This window comes from Ammospiza nelsoni, chromosome 7 (assembly GCF_027579445.1).
Source record: "Ammospiza nelsoni isolate bAmmNel1 chromosome 7, bAmmNel1.pri, whole genome shotgun sequence".
NCBI classification, from domain to species: domain Eukaryota; kingdom Metazoa; phylum Chordata; class Aves; order Passeriformes; family Passerellidae; genus Ammospiza; species Ammospiza nelsoni.
This window is the reverse complement of record NC_080639.1, coordinates 37,885,508-37,911,326: the sequence shown is the minus strand read 5'-3', so window position 1 is coordinate 37,911,326 and position 25,819 is coordinate 37,885,508. Positions and strand designations below refer to the sequence as shown.

General features: G+C 40.9%; 1 protein-coding gene across 1 annotated transcript in view; it reads right to left on the bottom strand.

The window, feature by feature from the left end:
• Positions 1–25,819, bottom strand: part of MBD5 (methyl-CpG binding domain protein 5) — a 127,901-nt gene that overhangs the window by 67,201 nt on the left and 34,881 nt on the right. The window contains exon 2 of the mRNA XM_059476220.1: positions 10,205–10,302. The gene's annotated coding sequence lies outside the window, so the exon portion shown is untranslated. The remainder of the gene's footprint in view (positions 1–10,204; positions 10,303–25,819) is intronic.

The following is a 25,819-nucleotide window of genomic DNA, read 5'->3' as shown; positions in this document are numbered from 1 at the left end:
GCACAGTTCAATCCTAAATTCGTATTTTATAAATTCCTTTTTCCACCTAAACAAATAATTTGCCATTGTGTCAGTCCAGCAGATCTTTTGTATGTTGTGGTTTGGGGTTTTTTTCCTCCCTTTTGAAAATTGTTTTTAAAATTTCCCACTCCTGAAGAGTAACACTCTAAAAAACTTAATCCATGCAGCTTTTTGGAACTACAGCAAGAATATTCCCCATTATTGTAGGTATTCCATGAGCTTGAATCTAAGCTAGAATTACTGCCAGAGGCACAGCCCTGCTACTCCAACAAGAAGGAAGAGTCTGTAATCCCTGCAAGCTCTCCTTGCCCCCCTTCCCTTTCCTTCATCCCACTTTTCAAGTTCCCTTCCCAGGCTGAGGGGCTAAACTGCTTTCAGCTCCTTACATCCTCCTGGATTTGGGGATTGATCACAGAGGGGGAACCAGACCCTTCTTTCCTTCCAGCCTGCAGTGTAATCCCCCTGACCTGAACCCAAAAATCACTTATGGCTTTAGCTCTTCCTCCAGAATTTCTGCACAGCGGGAGAGCACGGACAGCGCTGGAATTCTGTCACTGGAGTGCAGGCTCTGAATTCACAGCAATGCCGTTTATCTCCCTCACTGTTTGGTGTGGAACTATTGATTTGGGACAGCACAAGCCTTACTTAAAAAATGTTTCAGCCTCTGAAAAAAATCTCTGTTTAAAACCTACCACAAGGTGTGCGTCAGTAATTTAGGGGATAAAAACCAAGGCACATCAGGAGTGCAGCTACAAAAGTAGCACTTTATAAATCAAATTTATGCCACAGAGCCAGAGCAGGAGGACACTGGGCTGTGCTCCTCAGCTCCCTGGTTGGGTGATCATTTCCACACAAATGCCTTGCACAAACTTTTCCCAACTGGATTTGTTTTTTCTTTCTGCAAGAAGTGCAGGAAAAGGCTGAAGCACAAGCACACCAGAGGGAGGGGCACAAGGAATAATAAACTGAAACAACAAGAAGCAAAAATAGTTAGGCAGGATTTAGTATGAATAAACCACAGAAAATACCTCAGTCCAGATCCCAGAATGATTAAAGTTGGAAAAGTTTCTAAGATCATCCAGATGAGAGCCAGAAGAGGAGGAATTTCATATAAAAACCATTTTGTTGCTGTTATGGGTAATTAATATGGAAACAGTTTTGTGGGTGCTGTGCTGAGCTCAGTGTCAGTCCCAGGTCTGAAACAAGATCAGGGAGCTGTGAGCAGGGCCTGTGAAAGGTGATAGCCTGGGAGCTGCAGGAGGCTGGGCACAGTCACTGGGCTGCTTCTGAAATTCAGACAGTCCCACAGGGGGTGGGCTTGGAAACTCATCCAGTGCCACCCCTGCCATGGGCAGGGACATTTCCACTGTCCCAGGGTGATCCAAGCCCTGTCCAGCCTGGCCTTGGGCACTGCCAGGGATCCTGCACAGCCCAGCCAGGAATTCCCAGTTCCCAGTGTCCCATCCATCCCTGCCCTCTGGCACTGGGAGCCATTCCCTGGCTCCTGTCCCTCCATCCCTTGTCCCCAGTCCCTCTCAGCTCTCCTGGAGCCCCTTTAGGAACTGGAGAGTCACCCCAAAGCCCTTCCTTACTCTCCCCTGGATGCCTAGAGAAGCAAAAGGAAAATGAAATCCTGCAGGGAACAGATCCAGAGATGCCAGACACAACCACACCAGCCATACCCAGTGAGGGCTCCACTCCCATCTTCACTCCAGGAAAGGTTTCCCAAAAACTATTCCTGGTTTGAAGGATTTTCTCATGGATGAGCCACACTCCCCTCTTCACTAAAGTACTTGAATATTGATGCCTCAAGTTTGGCTTTTATATTTTTCAGGTTCTGTGCTGCTTTAGTGTAAAAGGGATAATGTTTAAGGGTGCTGAGCTCTGTGCACAGAGCAGGGAGACAAAACAATTCCTGCTGCAGCTGGGCACCAAGGACAAATGAGCCAAATCTCAGGTTTGTGCTCCCAAGAGCACAAACAGCTGTGGAAGAGGTTTTCCAGCAGCTTCTGTGAGCCACAGAGAAGTCTGACAAGAGGATCCATTTTTACCCCTGAAAGAATTTTCTGCCAAGGTTTTTGACATAGAAACCAAGAAAGAAAGAAGGATCAATAAGAGAAACCTGCAGCTGCCTATTCCAATGAGCACTTTGTTTGTTTCTTGTGACCAATGAGTAAACTTAGGAGATTTGTAAGAATATATAAAAAAGCACACATAAAAATATATACAATAAAATACAACAATAAAATATTTAGTTTGAAGCCTTCTGAAAATGGAGTGTGTTGCTTTGTGCTGTCTCTGTCTCAACTACAACAAACCCCGTGGGCTGCAGAGAGAAAAACAAGCAGGGTGGGACTGCAGGGGCTGAAGCTGCAATGGGACAATGAACTGCAAGGTGCAAATGGAGCAGAGCTGATCCCAGGGACAGACCCCGGCAGCGCTCGTGCATTTTGGGGCCATTTTGGTTCATCTTGGGTGCAGCCCTGGCTGGGCTCTGGTGCTGCCCAAGGTGGATCCATGGAGGAGATGCTGTGAGTGAATCCCTGCTTTATTCTGGGACTCTGCCCAGCCCCTGTTTTAGGGCAGCCTCGAGGTATCACTATGACTTTGGGAATCAAACCTGGCTCCCAGGCTGTTCTTCCAGGGATCAGGTTTGTGATTCCCATCTCCTGCTCCGGGCTCATCAGCCTGTCCTTATCCCTGTCCCTGCAGCTGCAGCCAGGCTGGTCCTTCAGAATTATAAACCATCTTTAAGGGGAATTTTAGCTCCACATTCCTGCAGCCCAAATCAAAACTATTCATGGAGAATGTGCAATTTTGTATTTTAAATATGTTTAGATGGGACCATCATGATAATCTGAGGGCATTTGCCCTCCTGCAGAAACATCTGTGTCAAAGCAGGGACTTGTCCCCTTCTCTGGTCTATTTTTAAAAGCTTGAAATGTATTTTAGATTTTAGATCATCAAGGAAATGCAATTTAAGACGAATCAGAAAAATCAGTTTTATGTATGGACTAGGTCATAATTATAATTTCCACTGAAAAGGCATCAGAAAAAAAGCCTTTTAAGTACTAAGAAAAAACAACTGAATTAAAGAAAAAGATTTGGTAGGAACCCCCAGAATTTATACCCTGGTGCTCAGGAAGGTGCCTGGCTCACCTTTAAACCCTCCCAATCCTTTCCAAGAGAAGACTCTGTAAAAGAATTGGATTTTACAGGATTGCAGGGCTGCAGAACAGGGCTACCCACATGATTTCCTGACATGGAAAAATCAGCCAAATATTGATAATTTGACTTTATTGGTTTTAGGCAGCATGATTAGTAGTTTTTAATCACCTGAATCAGGGATTTGCTAACTTGCTTCACTGGAAGATAAAAGTTTTGTGGTTTCCAGTGAGTTTTGAAGTGCCCTTCACAGGAACAAAGCTCCTTCTCTCCCACCAGCCGTTCCCAAGAACTATTTTCCAAGGATCACAGGCAAGTGAGTAATAAACATTAACCTGATGAAGGCATGTGCATACCAGAGGCAGTTTACTCAGCTTTCTGCACTTTGGGTGGCATTAAAAGGCAGAAAGGTGTAGAAAAGCCCAGCTGAAGGCTGTGTGTGCTGGGGATCCATTGAATTCTGTACCCTGAGAACACAACATCAGCTGCAGGCTGCTCCATGAGAACTCCAAGGAGCACAAAGAGGATCCTCCAGTCAGAACACCCACGTGTCAGACTATTCCTGAGTGCCATTGTGCCTCCTGTCACCTGCTCATTTGCCTGCAGGATCTGTCCTCTGCAAATGTCACTCGCTGCCACTCAAATGCTCAAATTGCGCTGCAGATAAAAAGAAAACTTAAGGGGGAAAAAATAATAAATATATATATATACAGGTCTGAACCAGCATAAATGTCTGCACTGGCAAAGGTATAAAACTTCCAAATAAAAATTAGCAGCATTAAAAAATGGTGTTGGAATTAGCTTGAGGAGGTTAAATATACATTATAATACCTGTAATATTTATGATTTTCTTTTTATTGAGGGGGCACCTGTGGCCAGGTTTTGCTGTTCCCTCATTGGGACAGGAATGAACCAAGAACTCACTCCTGGAGCTGCTTCCTGATGAACTTTTTATTATCAAATCACACAGAGATTCACCAGTGAACTCCCATTTATGTGGCACAGAAACAAGAGCATTTTGTTTTCCAAAATCTAAACAACAAGCACCTCAAATAGATTGGAAAATTCACTGGATCTGTGTCCTGAACAGCTTTAGTTCCTGGATTAAATCAAAAAAGAGAAGATATTTTAACTTTTGATGAGTTTTTCAGCAGAAACTTGAGTTCATCTTCCCCTGCCCTAAATTTTGGGCCATTCTGAGAGTGGGGGGAGCTGTTTTGCTCTCACTCTCAGAATGGCACCAATAATCTGAGGGTGGATTTGGGTTGGTTAAGGTTGGACTCTGGGACCTTATAGGTCTTTTCCAACCCTGATTCTGAGATGAAACCTCCAAGAAATGTGAGGAACCCTTTGAAGGGATCCAAGCTCAGCTTGGGAGGCTGAGCCAAAGCCAACTGTGGCAATTACTGCCCCACCTTGGTGAGAATCTTCCCCTCTCAGGAATATTTTTCAGGAATGTGGTAAAAAATCAAAATAACCCTTTTTGTGTGCAGCTCTGGAGGATCACCACGGGTCTGGAGAGGAAGAGAGGCTCCTTTCTTCAGGAACTTGCTGTGTTTGATTTTAAAAGCATCCCTGGTTTTCATTTTCAAGCATTTCCCTGGACTGGGATCCTTCTAGGAAAAGGCCAGTTGAGAATCTCAGAAATGATGATGCCTTCCTAAAGCATTTCCATACATTTTTCACCATGATTGTGGCTCTCCAAGGATGTGGATTGGTAGAAAGGGGAAAAGAAAACAAAACTGAAACACCAAATGAAAAAAAGAATCCCTTCACAACCTTTCAGGCCATCTTCATGTAAAAAAAAATCAACTTTTTTTAGGTTTTCATTAACAGCTACATTTTAAATTTGCTGCCCTTGAGTTTCTTTTTGGTTTGGTTATTTTTTTTTTTTTTAATTTTTTCAGAAGGAATTATTAAAACAAAAATCAATGATCTGAGTTTGGTTTGGTGGTTCAACAGAAAAGAATGATTTGGTTTATCTTAAGTACTACACTATACATTCTTCTTCTAAATATTATTTACAATAATAAATAATGACAGGATCTCCTATCTATTATTTTAAACCAGCAGCCCTTTCAGCAAAAAGATGTGACTTTACCTTCACAGAAATTTCTTGTGATATTTCAGGAAAACCTAAGGATGGAGATGTAACTTTTTCTACTACCACAGACTGAAATAATCCAAACCCTCAACATTTTCTGGAGACATCCCAAAAACCTCAACACTTTCTGGAGGTATTCATGTTCCTGGGGTTGTAGGAAGCCAATCTTTAGCTTTGCTAAGAAAAATTAACTATTAAAAAATTAACTGTAACAATTTTGCTGTTTTGTTATGAATTTTAAAGAGAGAGGCACTGCAGGACTACAAAGTTTTGCATTACTTAAACATTTAACTTTGAAATTACAACCAAATCTCTGAGCTTGATTAATTTGGTTACAATAAAAGCAGTGTTGGGAACATTTCCTTTTGTTCAGGGTGCCTGCTGCTCCAATTTTTCAAAATGAAAAGCCTTTGTAGTTGGTTTTATTTACAATATCTGTGTAAGGAAAAATTCAAAATGCCAGACCATAATTCAGTTTCAGAAGGAGCAGCTGGAAGAGAAATGGGGATCATGGAAAACAAACTTCTTGCAAAAACTTGGCAGAAGTGGTACAAAAATTTCTGCTCAGGCAGAGGACAACTTATCAAATCTATTCCATTTCAAATGTACTTTGAAAATTTGGCTCTAAAAGGCTCCTAAAAGTTGTGATATTAAAGAGCAACATTAGCAAAACGTCTTTTTATTTTAACCCAAATCCTTAAAATAATTTCAGTAGAAAAAACATTCAAATGAAGTAGGTCTCCTTTTATTAAATTTAAGAATAAAATTAAGAATAAAAAAAGAAGGTAGAACTCGTTTATACCTCGCTTTAGAGAGAGCACCTTGGGATTTCACAAACCTCCAAGCCTTTCATATGGAAAGAAGAGAGAGCGAGACAGAAAATTGATTGTTCTCAGAAAAACATCAGGCCTGCAGAAGAGGGAAGTGGGCTCCTGCTTTCAATGCCAATCCAGGAGAAACGGGCTGAGCAGAGCAGTGTGGGAGCAAGGCTGGCTCAGACAAGCCAAGGCCAAAGCCAGAGCAGGACAGGGTGGGAGCAGAAGCTGCCCTGAGCAGGGGCAGCACAGCCAGTGTGGGATCTCAGCACCTCAGGATGGAGGTGCAGAGAGGCCGAGACCACCCTTGGGGGGCTCGGGAGCCCTGGAATGTTGCCAGAAGTGTCTGGTGGCTGCACTTTGATCCTGCACGGGAGACGACACCTGTATGAGGATGGGAGGATTTCACTGGGTGAATGGTGAAGGGATAAGTTAATTAGAGTGTAAAACACAGGGTTTAGGATTTCTGTACAGGGGGGTCTAAAGAAGTAAGATGGAGGAATTGGGGCGTGTCCTGTCCTTCTTCTTCTTCTTGGCCTCCATCTTCTGTGGTGATGGTGGCACTTTGGGATTGGTTATTATTAGAAGTGCACTGGTCAATAAGGGTAGAAGGTATTGGGGAAAATTGATAAATATTGTACACGTAACTTTGAGTATAAAGATAAGTGACCGCTCCGGGGGCTCTCAGTGTGCTCATGGCTGACTTGCTGTGCAGACCTCTGTCGGGCCGAGAGAAAATCTTTTAGATAAACAATTAATAAACACCGAGACCGAGAAAAGATCTGAAGCCTCTTCTCGTCCTTTGAAGCGCGGGCTGTCCAAGGCCACCCCGGGCCTTTCCAGGCCACCTAAACAGCCGAGAAAGCGACAGGGCAGGGCTCTGCAGGGGGATGGATTCTGCAGCTGCCTCAGCAACGGCCCAGACACAGTGAGGTTTGCAGCTGGGGAGGGCACAGGGCACTGCAGGGTCTGTCACTTAGAGCACAGCACCAGTTCCTCCCAAATCCAGCTGGGATTTGCCATGTTGGAAAAGATGGACACATGCAAACCCTGCTTGTTCTCACAGGTGTGCAGTGCCAGTTTCCCTGTTATTAATGATGGATTTGTCCCAAAACAAGGAAAACCTGGAGCTGCTGGAGAGCCCAGAGGGTTCCATGGAGCTGCTGCAGGGCTGGAGCACCTATGGAGCCAGGCTGGGAGAGCTGGGGGTGCTCACCTGGAGAAGGGAAGGATCCAGGAGACCTTTCCAGGGCCTGAAGGGGCTCCAGGAGAGCTGAGAGGGACTGGGGACAAGGGATGGAGGGACAGGAGCCAGAGGGCAGGGATGGATGGGACATTGGGAATTGTTGGGAATTGGGAATTCCTGGCTGGGAGGGTTGGTGAGTCCTGGCACAGAGAAGCTCTGGAGCGAGTCCTGAGGAGGCCACAGAGATGCTCCAAGGACTGGAGATTCTCTCTGGAGACAAAATGCAGCAAAATAATTGCTCCAAAATCTTCTTTTCTTACCCCTCCCTGCCTTGTCCCCATGGTGTCTCCCAAATCCTGATGCTGGACCAGGGCAGCACATGGAATTGTGGATGAGTCTGGAGCAGGGAAGGCTCCAGGCAGAGCTCAGAGCCCCTGGCAGGGCCTGAAGGGGCTCCAGGAGAGCTGAGAGGGGCTGGGGACAAGGGATGGAGGGACAGGAGCCAGGGAATGGCTCCCAGTGCCAGAGGGCAGGGATGGGTGGGACACTGGGAACTGGGAATTCCCAGAAGCTGGGGCTGCCCCTGGGTCCCTGGCAGTGCCCAAGGCCAGGCTGGAGCACCCTGGGGCAGTGGAAGTTGTCCCTCCCACAGAACTGGATGAATTTTAATGTCCCTTCCAACACAAACCAGTGTGAGATTCTCCAAAACCTGTTGCTAAAAGGTGCAAGAAAGCACAAATTGTGAATTCCATCTGCAGGGAAAGGCCTGACCATTTCTGAGGAAGGAAGGAAGGATTGAACAATTAAAGGCAGCGGATTGCTGGTTAAATTCCATTTATTTAATGGAAGGGTTTCTATAGAGGAAAACTGCAATGTTATCATATAATTAAAGATAATGCATGAGGTCTGAGTGGGTGAGGCAGGGTCAGGAAGGTTTGGGAGTATTGGACTACACAGGAATGTGGATTCCATCCAGAGAGCCCCTGCTTTAAAAATAGATCAAATGGAACAGCAGCAGTGGCTGCAGTACCTGCACAGCTGTGAGCACTTTGGTGGGAGAAAAAAAGAGTAGAAAATACAAGTTAGGATGCTGAGAATGAGAACTAAATGTTTTCTTGGAGTTCACTGGAGCATCCTGAGGTTTATCCACATGTATATATTAAAACTTTCAGGAAATAACCAGTACAACATGAACCTTACAGAGAAAACTACTTTCCCTGCCCTAGTTTTTCACATAGAAAAAAAAAAAAAGGGTTTTCAAAACCCAAACACAGACTTTGGTAATTATTTCCCCAAAACATTTGGTTTTCCAAATGGTGTGGATTCCTATTTTAGAACAAATGGAAACTTGCAAAGGTCTATCCTGGAAGGGAAGAGTGACAACAACACAAATCAACCCCTCAATGAGGCAGAGGCATAAATAACCTCTCTTGTCTTTTAAATGGAAAAATTTTCCTTCTGAGGGTCAAAAAAATCCCCAAACCAAGGGAAGATGAAAAGGGAAGAGAACTGCTTAAATTTTTTCCCTTCATTTTCAAAGACTCCATAAATGACACACTTAATTTGTGTGGGCTAACACAGCACTTCCAAGAATTCTCTATTGATACTGCTTCAAAACAGAGATTATATATGTGTATATATTATAAATGTATAGAAAGATCTGTATTCTAAACCTCTGCAAAATGAGCCCTTTCCCAGCAGATCCTGATTTGACTAAAAGGAGCAAATTAATTACAAACACTGAGCAAACTTGGTATTTAAATCAGTTTTAACTGTGCTGCACCAGAGCATCACCTGGGCCTCAGCATCCTGAGAACAGCTGAATTGTGTTCCTCAAATTCCCACCTCCTCAGGGCCACCCAGAGTTCAGAATTCAGAATTAAGCAGCTTATCCATGAATTTATCCCTGCCCTTACTCAAGAGCATTTTAGAGGCTTCACTTTGAAAAGGCTCAGCTCGAGTTGGTGCCTCCAGAAGTTCAAAACTGAAGCTGGAGCTTCATTTTGGACCTCTCTGCTAAAGCAAAGAAAAGCAAATATGTAAATTCCCAGTGAATTCAAGTGCCCCATTAGGAGCTCAATTATATTCTGAAATGATGTCTTAATTGGTTTGCTCATAGATGAGCTGTACTGCTAACCAAAAATCTACTGCCATAATCAGCACTAAATTTCAGATATTGCCACACATTAAATTAACAGCAGATAATGAGTGGGAAAATTAGCTCTATTTCCATAATAGAAAAAAAAAATAAGTCCCATATTACCTATGGTGTTTATAGAGAGTTAGTTTCAAAATAGGAAAAAATGATCCATAAACAAAACTCTCCTGAATACCCTCACATTTATTTCTTTGGATCATTTACTGATAATAAATAATACAAGCAGAGAAAATAAATGGCACAGGACACAGCAGATTTGTGCTTTCAATATTTAATTTAAAGAAGTTATACTTTAAAAATTCTATAGAAATTTACCACTGTTTTACCCTTTTTTCACCTAATTTTTGTCTTTTTGAACATAAGCCCCATCCTCAGTTATTCTTTAGATTTTAAGGCAGTGCTGCTTCTCATCAGTGCCACAAAAATATTGTAACTGATCTGCAGGTGAAAACACTCATGAGAAAAGAAGAATAAAGGAAAACATTAATAATAAAGAAAAATATTAAGTGAAGGAAAAAAACAGAAGCTAAGGAAGGATGGATATTCCTGTAACTAAAAGGAGGAGAAGAAACTGAGCTCTTTCCCTTGATTTTTATCATTTTTCACTTCAGAATAAATTAAAATGATTATTTAAAAAAGGGGTTAAATTTGGCAGAATGGTCAGCCTGCAAAACTTCAGCTGCTGTTCAATTTTGAAGGTCAAACCCAAGCTTATTACTTTGAGATAAATGCATAATGTGGATTATTTGAGTTACCTTTGCTGTGTGAAGGAAACAGATTTCAGAGATCTTGTCTGTAAATGATATAATCTTCAAGAGTGCTGCCTCCAGCGACCACCATCGTCAGCAAGGATCTGCACAGCAACACCAGAGCACAAAATCAGCCAGGAGAGCTAAACACTGCTTGATTTACTGATTCAAAAGGCACAATTTCATGGAACACGTGAATTTCGGAGCTGGTGTTAGAAATAAACAGTCACTACATGGGAAGGGATTGGTCTGCTTGAGGAATATGATAATTATTTTGCATTAATATATTTAAAAAAACATTTGGGGAATTCGCTCTTATACCAAAATAACAACAGCAAGGGTCCCATGAGTTAAAATTTCATTTAAATAAGATTACAAATTAGCATTGAAATGTGATATATTATAAGCACTAATAGATTATGAAAAGTTAAACCACCTCCCTAGGCTGAAATTAAAGGTAACTTTAAGACAAGGTCACTCGAAATGCCAGTTATGATTTTAAAAAAATAAAATTACTCAACAACATAACCCCAGAGCACAATTTGTTAGTGCTGCTTTCATATTTCAGCACTGAAGCTATGGAAAGATAAATATAAAAAATTCAATCACTAGAAAACTCATCAGGCCCAGAAGTTTTGGTCTTGTAAACAATTTTTGTTTTTTACTCAGTTTCACTTGGTTTAGACTTTCTAAGACCATAGAGGAACCCAAGTCTGAGCACAGGAAAACCCTCCTGAGATAAAACACCTTTCAATCCAATATTTAAACTCTGCTCCCACTGCAGATGTTATTTCTGATCAGATTTAATCATCACTCTCAAACAGAACTTCTGCCACAAACCAGCAAGTTATGGAATCCCTACATGGACACTCTGCTCCTTCTAGAGCTCCCCAAAATGCCAAATCCTCGCAGAGGAAACAAATCCCATCAGTGTCTGGAATAAAACTGCCACAATTCTGTTCCCTCTCCTTCTCCTGCAGATCTGAGATGGGAATGTGCTGTGCCTGCACCCACAGCCTGGGGAGAACATCCCAGGCCCCAAATGAGCCAGGGAACCCCTCAAGAGCTGCTGGGCAGGCTCTGGTATGACCCAGACTGGTGAGGAACGTCCAGATGTGGTTCAAGGTGGGGTTGAGGGGCAGGAGAGGAATGGAAAAAGGTTTTATTCATAATTGAAGGCTCAAGGAGGACCTGGAAGTCACAAAGTTTCTGTGAAACAGGAGGTGAAAAGGATCTGGTGCTGAGCTCAGCATCACTGAACAACCCAAGCCTGGACACCAAATGTTGGTGCACTGAGGGCCAGGAACGCCTGGAGGTGGCACTCAGGGCTCTGGTGACAAAGCTTGTATTCCATGACCTTGGAGGGCGTTTCCAACCCCAAATCCACTAAACCCAAACCTTTAAGCCCACACCTTGTGCAGCCAAAACCTACAACCCCTCAGAATCAGGAGCAGTTCAGGATGGAAAAAGCCTCTGAGATCACCAAGTTCAACCAGCACCACCTTTTGACAGCTCCTTGGCTTTGTGTCCTTTATTTGGCCTCTAACCCAACCCCAATCCCATCCCTAAGCCCAACCCAACAAAGTCCAAGGAATAAACTGGCACAGAAATCCAGGCAGGACCCAACAACTGATTCCAAACAGAAGTTTGGATCAGTGGCTCCAAAGAAGAAAGCCCACCTGCAAAAAACTGGGAAATGGATTGAGAATTGGAGTGAAAAATGGCATTTTAAAGGCAGAACACACAATATGGAGCAGCTCTGCGATGATGATGAAATATTTCATTGTGCCACTTTAAACAGATTTTGTTTGCAGTCTCCAAAGTGGTTCTGAGTCTTCCCTTTAAGTGACTTTGTTCACATAATTTGGTGCTGAGGTTTTCTATCAACTGTGCTTCAAACTTCTCATTCAGTTCTTAATCTCTCCACATTTTTTCCAGTGCCATGAAAAGATCTGTATTTTATTTTTTCCACTGACAAGTAAATCATTCTCACGTTGCCTTTTGTGTTAATAGATGATATTTTCTGTTTTCTTTGTGAACTGCACAGCCACAATCCAGATATTTAAACTCTGCTCCCACTGCAGATGTTATTTCTGATCAGATTTAATCATCACTCTCAAACGGAACAACTGCAATAATTGTAAGGGTATCATTAATTTTGTTCTCAAAACCTCTAAGCCTTCTCCAAGGGCTTGGAGCATCACAGCACTGGGAAGAAATTTCTTCTGTGTTTAACCACATCTTTCAAGGGAAATCTGCTGAATTTCTTGGGACTTGTTCATTTTGCTGAATGACACCCCAGAGCTTCATTTTTTTTCTAAATATGATTTTATGATCATCATCCTAAGACCAGGAGGAGTCACTATGACCTCACCTCCAATTAATGGGAATTTATTGATGGAATTAAATGTTTTCTGTGATTTATGGTGTTGACTCCTCTAAGATATTTGATACACAAATAAAGACAGATGATCCCAGGATGGTTTGGGTTGGAAGGGACCTCAAAGCCCATCCAGTGCCACCCGTGCCATGGGCAGGGACAGCTCCCACCGTCCCAGGGTGCTCCAACAGATCCCTGTGGATCCTGGACTCCCTGGAATTCCTTTGTGCTGCTCTTCAGGTGCTCCCCGTTCTCCTTTTTAAATTTTTCTCTTTTTCTTCTGTTCTCCAGCACTTTATTTTGAATGTTGTTCCTCTAAATATCCCAGAGTATGAAGAGTTGGTTCTACAGGATTCTGCATCCTAGTCTGGTGCCAACCCACCAAACATATGTCTCTGCTCAAATGGAAGAAACTGTTTTGATTTCTCTTTTTTTTTTTTTTTTCTTTGAAATTTCTTCCTGGACTGGGGACAAAACATTTCTTTAGATACAACTCAGCATTTAGTATCTTCTGAGATATGAAACTTCCTATAAATTTTTGTTCATTTATTCCCATGCAACAACTTTGAAGAAGCTGAACTGTCTGAATACGTGACAAGAATTATTAAATGTTCAAAAATTCATTACTAAATAAAAATTCATTTAGAAATTCCTGGTTGGGAGGGTGGGGAGGGGCTGGAATGGAATTCCCAGAGAAGCTGTGGCTGCCCCTGGATCCCTAGAATGTCCAACGCCAGGCTGGACAGGGTTTGGAGCACCCTGGGACAGTGGAAATGTCCCTGCCCATGGCAGGAGTGGCACTGGATGGGATTTAAAGCCCTTTCCAACCCAACCCATTCCAGAATTCCATGATAATTCTTCAATCTCAGGGTGACAAACATGCCTGAGCTTCCTAGAGATGTTTAGGAATGAAAAGAAGCCCATCAGCTCAGACAGGTGCAAAATCTCACATCATTTTCTGTTAGATAAGGGAATATTAGGGATGCACCACCACAGAAACACTCCAAAGCCTCTGCAATTTCCACCAGTCGTTGCCTCTGGGAGGTGTTTTTCTTGTTTGTGAGAAAAAAATCCTTCCAGTCACATGAAAATGATTCCACAGCAAGATAAATGCAGGCAGGAAACAGCAGAATTTTCGATGCGGAACACAATATCTGCACACACAGTTAGGAGGAAAAGATTTCCTTTTTTCTTTTTGTGGTGGGAAATGCAAAGGAGCAGCAGATTGGAAAGCGCTGAAGGGATCTCAGCCTTTTCACACCTGAGGAGGAGCAGGACAGGAGCAGGGACAGGCAGGAATGGGCAGGGCTGGATCCTGCTCAGGGCTCAGACCCAGCTCAGCTCCAAAGGCAGCCCTGCAGAAGCAGCAGCAGGAAAACACCAGTGGGTCCCTTTCTGATTCCACAGCCATGCTGGAAAGGCTGCCCCAAGCTTTCTCTGGAATGAGCAGTGAGAGATAAACACAGCAGGTCAGATTGTTTTGTCAGAGATGAGATCACAGGGCAGATGAGGCTGCTCCAGGACCGTCCTGAGCAAGAATTCCATCCCGCTCTTCACTGCTAGCTACCACTTATTTTTACCACTTACCACAAGAGAATGGAATTTTCTAATCACCTTTAGAAACAGGAAGATATTTTAACTAAAAGTAGGATTTTAATTTTAATCTTACAAATTTCATGGTATTCTGGTAAAGGGCAGACTGGGGATGCTGTGCTGTACTCTGCACCAGATACTGGTCTCTGTATTTCATATTTAAGTCTAACTCACATATTATATGTTAGTATTATATGTAGATAAGTATATAGAATTAAAAAATGTGTTTTCTCCATGTAAATAGACAACAGATAGTTTATCTTCTACTAATCCCAGTGCTACCAAAATTTAATAGATAAATTTGAGTCTAACTTATATTATATATAAGTATTATATGCATATAAGTATATAGAATAAAAAAATGTGTTTTCTCCATGTAAATAGACAACAGATAGTTTATTTTTACTACAGGAAAAATCCCAGTGCTACCAAAATTTAATAGATAAATTTGAGTCTAACTTATATTATATATAAGTATTATATGCATATAAGTATATAGAATAAAAAAATGTGTTTTCTCCATGTAAATAGACAACAGATAGTTTATTTTTACTACAGGAAAAATCCCAGTGCTACCAAAATTTAATAGATAAATTTGAGTCTAACTTATATTATATATAAGTATTATATGCATATAAGTATATAGAATTTAAAAAAATGTGTTTTCTCCATGTAAATAGACAACAGATACTTTGTTTTTACTACAGGAAAAATCCCAGTGCTACCAAAATTTAATAGATAAATTTGAGTCTAACTTATATTATATATAAGTATTATATGCATAGAAGTATATAGAATAAAAAAATGTGTTTTCTCCATGTAAATAGACAACAGATAGTTTATTTTCTACTACAGGCAAAATCCCAGTGCTACCAAAATTTAATAGATAAATTTGAGTCTAACTTATATTATATATAAGTATTATATGCATAGAAGTATATAGAATTTTAAAAATGTGTTTTCTCCATGTAAATAGACAACAGATACTTTATTTTTACTACAGGAAAAATCCCAGTGCTACCAAAATTTAATATATAAATTTAAGTCTAACTCACATATTACATATAGGTATTATATATACGTAAGTATATATAATAAAAAAGTCTAACTCGCATATTTATATGTACATAAGTATACAGGATTTTAAAGAAAGTGTTTTCTTCCAGAAAATACACAACAGATACTTCATTTTCTACTACAGGCAAAATCCCACCTAAGTCTAACTCACATACTATATTTAATTATTATATGCACATAAGTATATAGAATAAAAAATGTTTAATTCACATATAATATTTAAGTATTATATGTACATAAGCATATAGAATAAAAAAAAGTGCTTTCTCTATCTATATAGACAACAGATACTTTATTCTTTACTACAGGCAAAATCCCAGCGCTACCAAAATTCAATATATAAATTTAAGTCTAACTCACATATTATACGTAAGTATTATATGTACATAAGTATATAGAATAAAAAAAGTCTAACTCACATATTATATATAAGTATTATATGTACATAATATACAGAATTTTTAAAAAAGTATTTTCTCCCTGTATATAGACATCAGATATTTTATTTTTACTACAGATAAAATCCCAGCGCTACCAAAATTTCATATATAAATTTAAGTCTAACTCACATATTATATTTAATTATTATATGTACATAAGTACATAGAATAAAGAAATGTCTAATTCAGAAATAATATTTAAATATTATATGCACATAAGTATATAGAATTTTAAAAAATGTGTTTTCTCCATGTATATAGACAACAGATACTTCATTTTTTTAATATAGGGAAAATCCCAGCACTACCAAAATTTAATAGATAAATTTAATATTTAAGTCTAACTTACATATTATATTTAATTATTATATTTACATAAGTATATAGATTAAAAATGTCTAACTCACATATAATATTTAAGTATTATATGTACATAAGCATGTAGAAAAATAAAATGTGTTTTCTCCATGTATACAAACAACAGCTACTTTATTTTTACTACAGACAAAATCCCAGCACTACCAACATTTCATATATGAATTTAAGTCTAACTCACATATTACATATAAGTATTATATGTACATAAGTGTGTAGAATAAAAAATGTCTAACTCACATATTATATATAAGTATTATATATACATAAGTATATAGAATTAAAAATGTGCTTTCTCCTTGTAAATAGAAAACAAATACTTTATTTTTTACTACATGCTAAATCCCAGCACTACCAAAATTTCATATATAAATTTAAGTCTAAATTGCATATTATATATAAGTATTATATGCATATAAGTATATAGAATTTTAAAAAATGTGTTTTCTCCATGTAAATAGACAACAGATACTTTCCTTTTTACTACAGCCAAAATCCCAGAGCTACCAAAATTTCTGTGAACCAAAATATTTCTGGAAGAAATAAATCCCCCAGCCTTCAACAAGACACAAACTCCATTAGAAAGAAACCCCATTTATCTTCCAAACATGAATATCCCAATTTCCTTCCTTTCTGCATGGCTCCTAAATGCTTTCAGAGCAGCTGAGATCTCTTTAAAGCTGAACAGGGTAAGGAGCACATGGGATGGGAGAGCTGGGGGTGAAGAAAGGAGAAGAAAAGGATCCAGGAGAGCTCAGAGCCCTTCCAGGACCTAAAGGGGCTCCAGGAGAGCTGCAGAGGGATTTGGGACAGGGATGGAGGGACAGGAGCCAGGGAATGGCTCCCAGTGCCAGAGGGCAGGGATGGATGGGACATTGGGAATTGGGAACTGGGAATTGTTCCCTGGGAGGGTGGGCAGGCCCTGGCACAGAGAAGCTCTGGCGTGGGTCCTGAGGAGGCCCCAGAGATGCTCCAAGAACTGGAGATTCTCTCTGGAGACAAAATGCAGCAAAATAATTGCTCCAAAATCTTCTTTTCTTACCCTTCCCTGCCTTGTCCCCATGGTGTCTCCCAAATCCTGATGCTGGACCAGAGCAGCACATGGAACTGTGGATGAGTCTGGAGCAGGGAAGGCTCCAGGCAGAGCTCAGAGCCCCTGGCAGGGCCTGAAGGGGCTCCAGGAGAGCTGAGAGGGACTGGGGACAAGGGATGGAGGGACAGGAGCCAGGGAATGGCTCCCCCAGCCTTCAACAAGACACAAACTCCATTAGAAAGAAACCCCATTTATCTTCCAAACATGAATATCCCAATTTCCTTCCTTTCTGCATGGCTCCTAAATGCTTTTTGAGCTGATCTCTAAAGCTGAACAGGGTAAGGAGCACGTGGGCTGGGAGGGCTGGGGGTGAAGAAAGGAGAAGAAAAGGATCCAGGAGAGCTCAGAGCCCTTCCAGGACCTAAAGGGGCTCCAGGAGAGCTGCAGAGGGATTTGGGACAGGGATGGAGGGACAGTAGCCATTAGAAAGAAATCCCATTTATCTTCCTTTTCCTTCCTTTCTGCATGACTCCTAAATGCTTTTTGAGCAGCTGAGATCTCTTTTAAGTTGAACAGGGTAAGGAGCACAGGAGAGGCCATGGGCTGGGAGAGCTGGGGGTGAAGAAGGGAGAGGAGAAGGCTCCAGGAGAGCTCAGAGCTCTGACAGGGCCTGAAGGGGCTCCAGGAGAGCTGAGAGGGACTGGGGACAAGGGATGGAGGGACAGGAGCCAGGGAATGGCTCCCCCAGCCTTCAACAAGACACAAACTCCATTAGTAAGAAATCCCATTTATCTTCCAAACATGAATATCTCAATTTTTTCCCTTTCTGCATCACTCCTAAATGTTTTTTGAGCAGCTGATCTCTCTTTGAAGGTGAACAGAGTAAGAAGCACATGGGCTGGGAATGTTCCCCTGGAGCAGGGAAGGCTCCAGGCAGAGCTCAGAGCCCTTCCAGGACCTAAAGGGGCTCCAGGAGAGCTGCAGAGGGACTGGGGACAAGGGATGGAGGGACAGGAGCCAGGGAATGGCTCCCATTTTGGGTGGGATTTTGGGAAGGAGTTCCTGGACTCAGTTCACTTCCCAGACTCTTCCTTGCTCTGAGAAATGCAGAGATGGAAGAATCCCCCATTGATGGAAATGGAACAGGGAAAAGTCAGCTCAGAGCCACGCTAAGAAAATGATCATCCCCGGCAAACTAGGTCACAGGAGTGAGTAGTTTACTAAATATAAACTTTCTTTGTAGTCAGGCAAGCACCGTCAGAGTAATGAGATTTACTCATATTTCACCAAGTGCTCTCTGCACTCAGCCTCATTAAAATAACCACCGAGTGACCACTCACACGTCCCTCACCTCTCAGGGACACAGCAGCAAACTCAACAAGCTCAAAATTAAAACAAAAAAAAAAGGATGTTGGCTTGTTATAATTTCTAGGTATAAAAAGAACTCCCTTTGCATCTCCACTGCTGCTCACCCAAACATCTTCTGTATCTAAAAATACCCTCCCAAAAGTAATTGTCCTCCCCAGAGTAATTCTCCTCCCCAGTCCCGTGGAGGTGACAGAGCCCTACTCCACTCCCACAAAACCCTGGTGGCACACAGAGTTTTGGTGACCTCCTCAGATCCCTGCTATGCTGGTGACACACTTGGAAGGGAAACACAAAATTCCTGTCAGCTCCAAGAGCCAGGCTTCTCCCAAAAATGTGCAACCCAGAGAAATGAATGGAAGGGTGAGAACACTCCCTTGTTGTTTATTTTTTTGTGTGTTTGAGGAAGAAAAGAGAATAATATTTTTGCAGCCATGCTAGTATCAGTGTGTTTATAACAGGATGTTCTTCCTCTGCTGTTTGGATGGTTCCAAAAATATTCCCCTCTGGTTTGTGGCAGTGGCTGTCACCCTGACAGCGTTTGCTGCCTCCAGGGCAGGCTGTGTCTGCAACAAATCTGCACAGGCAACTGATGCCACACTCCCATTTTGCTAAACTTAGAGCTAAAAACTGAAGGGGATGAATTAAACAACTGTGGAGGCAAAGCTTTCATTCCTGGATGGTTATTTCCTAGCAGGAAATGTGGTTAAAAGCTGCAATGATGGTGCAAGTTGGGCTAAAAGTTCTATTTTTGGTGGGTTTTGAGACAACTGCACACTGACATTTACTATTATAAAATAATTAATGCTCCTGTGCTTTCCAACACTGGGTACCAGGAACGATGACATGGAATCAAAACCTGAAAAGAGGACACTTCACTGCAGATAAAACACTGACATCTCTTCAGAGACTTCCTTTTCAACAGGAAAAAAAATGGCAGTGTTGAGCCTCAGTTGTTTGAAGAAATATTCTTCTCCTCCAAAATGAAATTAGAAACATTCAGAAGCCCAAAATGTTGTAAATTTATGAATGTATCAATCCGTGGTTACGCAGCCAAAATAAAAAATGCATCTCTTCAGATACATCTCTTGGTTTATTTTCTGGCTTCTTCCAAGGACAGAAAAGGCAATCAAATGCAACAGAAAAATTGTGTTAATTGGCTGATCTTATGACAATTTCCATTCAACAGTATTTTCCCGTTCTTTTCACTGAATTATAATTATTCAGCACAAAATGCAGAGTTTTACACCACGTTTCAAGCAGTTTCTGCCTGGTTTTGGGCACTGCCATGGCTGGGGCTGCCCCTGCTCTGCTCCCTCGCCTGGAGATTTTAATTTATTTTACTGCTATCAATGTTTAAACAATAAATTTTGGTGTCATTAGAAGGGTTTCCATGAAACCACAAATATCTTGTTTATTTTAAAGGAAATAAACCTAAAAGTAATTCTAGAAAAGTATTTCTCTGAAATCTGAGAGTAATAATTAATAAGATTCAAGGGTCTTTTCTGCATTTTAATTTCAATATTCAGTAAGAACTGTGTCTAATTTCCCTGAGCAAGAAATGTTTTTTGGTGTGTATTTTAACACCTGCAGTTTTACAAAGGATTTCTCTTTTGATGGAACTCCTGGAAACAAATTAATTCATAAGTGCCTCCAAATCCCCCAAGACTTAACAGAGGAATACTTCTTTATATATCAGGGCATGTTCAGCATCAAACTGAAATCTAGGAAAAGACTTAATGTAAAATTAAAATGTTTTTAATCCATGTATCCCACTTTTCCAGGCCTACATTCACACAGACCTATTACTCCCTTCATTCTCATTTTGTAAGGAACAGCCACTGAATATTTAAGTTTAAAGTCTGGGTCACATTTAATATTTTTTCCTTCTCCATTAACATCAGATTTATAGCACTGCCATAATCACAATGCTTTTAAAACAAGCCCGTACACAAATATCAAATTCTGACTGATTAAAATCAGAGACAAGGAATATAATCTTCCAAAACTTCATTCCTTCCTTTGGCCAAACTTAGATCAGCTGCTCTTTAGCTGATGATTTAGGAGCATCCACAAATGACATCAGGAGCACTTTAGTTACACCAATCTAATTGAATAAAAAATACCTTGAGAGATGATTGTGTTACTAGCAGAAAGGAATTTATCTCCCTTTTCAGCTGCATGTGCAGCCCATACAGATCAGCCCCTGCAAATCACTCCTGGAAACTTCACAACACTCCTCAAATGCAATCATGGACTTTTTCTTAAGAGCAAATTTATTTGAAGCCATGCCCATATTCCTTCCTTGTGAAATAAAGATAAAATCCTATTTCCTCACAGCTCTCTCTGCTGCCTGCTGGAGAAGCAGAGGGTTTAGGCACATTAAAGAAAAAGCCCTAATAGGTTTTTGCCCTTCTTTATTTTTTATTAAAATAAGGAAAAACATGATTCTGGTGGACTTCATATTTTCTTTCCCAGCAATCTGTGCTTTCCAAAGCACAACTGCACAAAGCAGAAATCCTTGTGGGAAGCCACCAGGATTCCCAGTGGCACCAATCCCTGTTTAAGGCACATTCAAAGCTCTGCCTTTACTCTGCCATTCCTTCTGATATTCCTGCCCTTATCAGTTTTGTCTCCATCATTTCTCTTTCCATCTTATCTTCAGCAAAAAGAAAACCCTGCAGGAGAACTGCCTGCTCCTCTGGGGGCTCAGAGAGGCACCACCATCACTGAGACATCTCCACAACAGCCCATGGACACTTCAAGCAGCTGCAGAAAACAGCACAATTGCTCTTGCCTGCCTGAAATGAGGGCTGGAATTATTTTGGGGGGGAGAAAATGACACTGTTCACCTTTCCAGCTTTTTCCCTGGAGAGCCACAATTGTCACATCCCTGTTTGTGTCACCAGGAGGAACCACCAGGGCTGTGCTGGCTTCACTCCCTCAGGATCCCCATGGATCAGGGCATTTGTCTGATTTTTGCCTCTTCCCAGTTTTTGCCTCTTCCCAGTTTTTGCCTCTTCCCAGTTTTTGCCTCTTCCCAGTTTGCCTCTTTTGTGGAAAAGCTGCTTGGGTGAGTGCTGGGTTATGGAATTAATGGATAACACAGGCTGCTCTCCAAGAAAAGGAAATCTGGAGTGCCTGCATTGCCATAAAACATCCCAGGACTACAAGGAGGTGTTTGAGCCCAAAGATAAATTTGTGGTTAAAATTTAAAAGTTTCTTCAAAGTTCTTCATGTTTTAAAATCTTTTAGCTTCTAATGGTTATTTGGGATAGGTAGAAGACTGGAAATGTACATGTAGGAAAAAGAAAATTGCAAAACAAACAACTTCCCCCAAACCTGAACTTATTGGAGATTTTGTAGAATCCATCTAAATCATCCCTCCCAATAAAAACACAGAAAAATCTTTTATCTGCTCCATTTCTTTAGCCCACAGAGACACCACCACAACAAGAGGAGGTGTGGAGAGGGAATAAATGGGCAAGAGGAAGTGGGCAGAACTCTGTCCAACAGTTTGGCTGCTGGAGAAAAAGGCAAATTATCCTTTTCAGGGAGGTGCTGCCAGTTTAACTCCTCATTTAAACCACCAAAGCAATTTTGATCTGCAAGAATTTTGAGATAATACCAAAAGTTTTCAAAGAAAGGCATCAAAAGCTTAGCTAAGGAGTATCCATGTCAAAATAATGATTATTTATTGTTCAAAACTTTCAGCTGTTTAACCCATTTAAAAGTTTAAATTTGGGTGGTTTCTTTGTCACCCATAAATACACACCCTCTTTTTGCTCCTACAGAATGATTCTAATCTCAAATTAATTAATTCCACTGCTGGAATTGTCATCCAGGTCCTGCTCATGGTAAATAAAGCAACAGCATTTACAGACATTAAAAACAAACTAAAAAAGTAAAACACTCTTATAAAACCTTAACTTCTTCCCATCTTCCTCTCTTTATTTCAACCTCAGCTTAGTTTTTACTCTTATGTTCTAAAATTATCTAAAACTAAATCTTGAACTACCCCAATCTCTCCGTTCCTACAAAGTCCCACTGAAATCAGTGAAGGAAATTCTTCACCACAATAAAGATTTATTCACTATAAATACAATTCTTTACCATGGCGAATTAAACAGCAGAATTCTTTACTCTGGAGAACCAATCCTTCCCTGGGAGGGTGGGCAGGGCTGGCACAGGTGCCCAGAGCAGCTGGGGCTGCCCTGCATCCCTGGCAGTGCCCAAGGCCAGGCTGGATGGGGCTTGGGATAGTGGGAGGTGTCCATAGCATGGGGTGGGATTTAAGATCCCTCCCTGTGAGTGGGAATATTTAAAATCAGAGAGTTTTGGGAAAGCTTTAAGAGCTTTAGAGATAGTAGAACTGTGATTAGAGCTAAGTAATAAACATAAGAATTGTTAACAGAAAAATTGTATAAGAAATAGAAAAGTAAATACAAATAGAAAACTGGTCTGTGTATTAACGTTTGTTTAGAATAACTCTAAGTTACAGAAAAGTATGTTTAGCAAAATATTAAGAAGTTCTAAGCTTAATAATGAAGGTTTGTGTATTGTATTTTAAGGTTTACAAATCCATCATATCTTTTATATTCCTCATTCTCCCACAATTCAATCATTTTAAAATTTTGACTTAAGACCTTAAAACCAGCAAGACATTTTCAGATAATAACTTGTAATTGCTATCAAACAGAACTTTAAAGGCACTAGACTTTCACAACATTAAAACTGTACAACTGTACAATACTTAATACAAGCAAAAACAGAACTACAAATTAATGGAGGTTTGTGTATTGTATTTTAAGGTTTACAAACCTTTTAAGGCTTACAAATCCATCACATCTTTTCTATTCCTCATTCTCCCACAATTCAATCCTTTTGAAATTTTGACTTAAGACCTTAAAACCAGTGAGACTTTTTCAGCCAATAACTTGTAATTGCTACCAAACATAACTCGTGCCCTTTAAACTCACTAGACTTTCACAACTTGTTGTAATATAACAATACTTAATACAAGCAAAAATAGAACTATAAGTTAAATAGAACTACTGTCAATGTGCTTTTCCTTTGTGTGATTGGTAAAAACAATTTCAGAGTAAGTTGTAACATTGAGTTCTGTCTGCAGCCTGGGATGTGAGCGCTGGCATCTTCCCATTGTCATAACCACATCATGAGAGGTTACTAAAAAATAAAACAGCTTGAGATGCATTCCTCAGCAGTCCTGACCCATCTGTGATTTGTACAGAGTCCCCCAGACACCAAGACCTGTGCAACTCCCCAGCCTGGAGCTGCTGCAGGTCCAACAGCCCCAGAGCCCCACTGGCTCAGTGGCATCAGCACAGCAATCCCAGGGGTGCTGAGATCCACAGCCATGCCTCAAAAATGTGATGCATTCTTTTGTATACCCAGATGAGATTCTTTTACACTGAGTGGTTAAGCTGAAGGAAAGAAATAGGGAAAAATGAAAAAGCAAACAAAAAAAAAAAAAAAAAAAAAAAGAAAAAAGAAAAAAGAAAAAAAGAAAAAAGAAAAAAAGAAGGGCCTTTATCCCAAAAGAGTTTTCTCCTTGCTTTCCTTGGAAGAATCACCTAAGAAGCCATGAGTGCAGCTGAATGCTCTTCCATGACATTTAGTCTTAATCTTCTCTTTCTCCATTTCACTCTTTATTTCCAGCTCTCCAGCCTGAGCATTTCCCTGTTTTCTCCCCCTGTTTACAATGTCAGATCCACGGAGGCTGTTAAACCTTGTCCTGCAATTCCCCTCCCCTCCCCTTTCCATGCCATTATTCCTTAAGAGACCAGACAAAGCACATTCAGGTGGCTTTGATAAATAAGGCAAAGCAGCATTTTAGCCCTGAAGTAGGAATCCTAAATCATGTGGCTGGAATCCCTTGGAGTGAGTGTCCATGCAGACATGGCCATAAGTCATAAACCAGTTACATCCCTTCCAGGGCACTGCACTGAGCTCCTAAAATGGGATATTTGTGTGTCCAGCACTCACCCTGTGATCTATGAGCCTCTGATACTGAAATTGTGAAAAAACCCAGATATTTCCTGAAATCTCTGATTTTGGTAGCCTGTGAACAGCAAGTAATGAAAGCAGGAATAGACACTGAATAATCAGATATGAAAATATACATTGGAGATCAGCAGGACAAAAATCTCATATCAAAATCCTCTTCACAAAAAGTCTAAAATGTTTTTTGCGGTGTAAAGTTAATATAGAACGATAAGGTTTCATAGGAAATCAACCTAGATAAATGTTTATATGTTCACAGATTATCCTGCCATCCAAAACCAGTGTGATGGCAAGAAATCCAATGGTCAGATGAAGAAAAAAATAATTAGCACAGAGTTACTTTATGATTGATCAGAAACTGATCCCAGATTTGTGCTTTTTCACATTGACTCCTGTTCCTGCCCTGCTCCTCACCAGGAGCTGAGCCTTACACCTGATTTCTTGCTGTACTAATATAACCTGAATTAGTTTTGCTAACACACCAAGGCCAAAAGGCAGGACAGAGGTGGTGGAGTGGTCCCAGGCCAGAGCGACACCCCTGTGCTGACCTCCTGCCCCACAGCCTCGTGGCTCCTTTATTCCATGGAAAATCTCATTTCCTATGGGCAGGGATCACAGAATGCACAGCTGGAAAGGAGCTCTGGAGAGCTCCAGCCCAACCTCTTGCTGCAGGGAGGTCCCCTTTGAGCAGGCCATTATCAATCCAGTCTCACATTCTACAAAAACACAAATTTTACACCTTCTCCAGAGTTTTTATGTTCCCTGTACCTAACTGGAATCTCATTTTGTCCCATGCCTCTCCCTGAGCACCTCCAGGACACGTCTGTCCCTGCCTTCTCCACACCCTGCAGGAAGAAATGCAATTTGTGATTGCCCCTCCCTGGATGACAAGCAGCTCTGTACCCTGAGTGTCGCCAAACCCACACCTCTCCCTCACATTCATCTTCCTGACAGAAAACGGGCCCCATTTACCATGGAAATGAAACATAAACATGCAGAAAGACTGTCCATGAGGTGAACAGGGGGAGTTTAATAAATCTCCTTAAATCCAATCAACAGCTCCATTTAGACATTTCAACTGCTCCTTCCCCTGCTCACAGCAACTCCACCTTAGCATGCAAACAATTTTCAGTCAAACTGCCAGCTCAGCAGGGGAAGATTTAAATCTGGATTTTCTTGTCCCATAACTTTTCATTTCTTGGTTGTCAAGGCCTGAGATATTCTGAATTGTGCCTACTGTAGGAGCAAGAGATACTGCCAACAAATCTTAATACCTCAGCAAGATTTTCCTTCTTTCTTTTGTAACATAAGGAAATATTTTTCAAAGCGAGTTG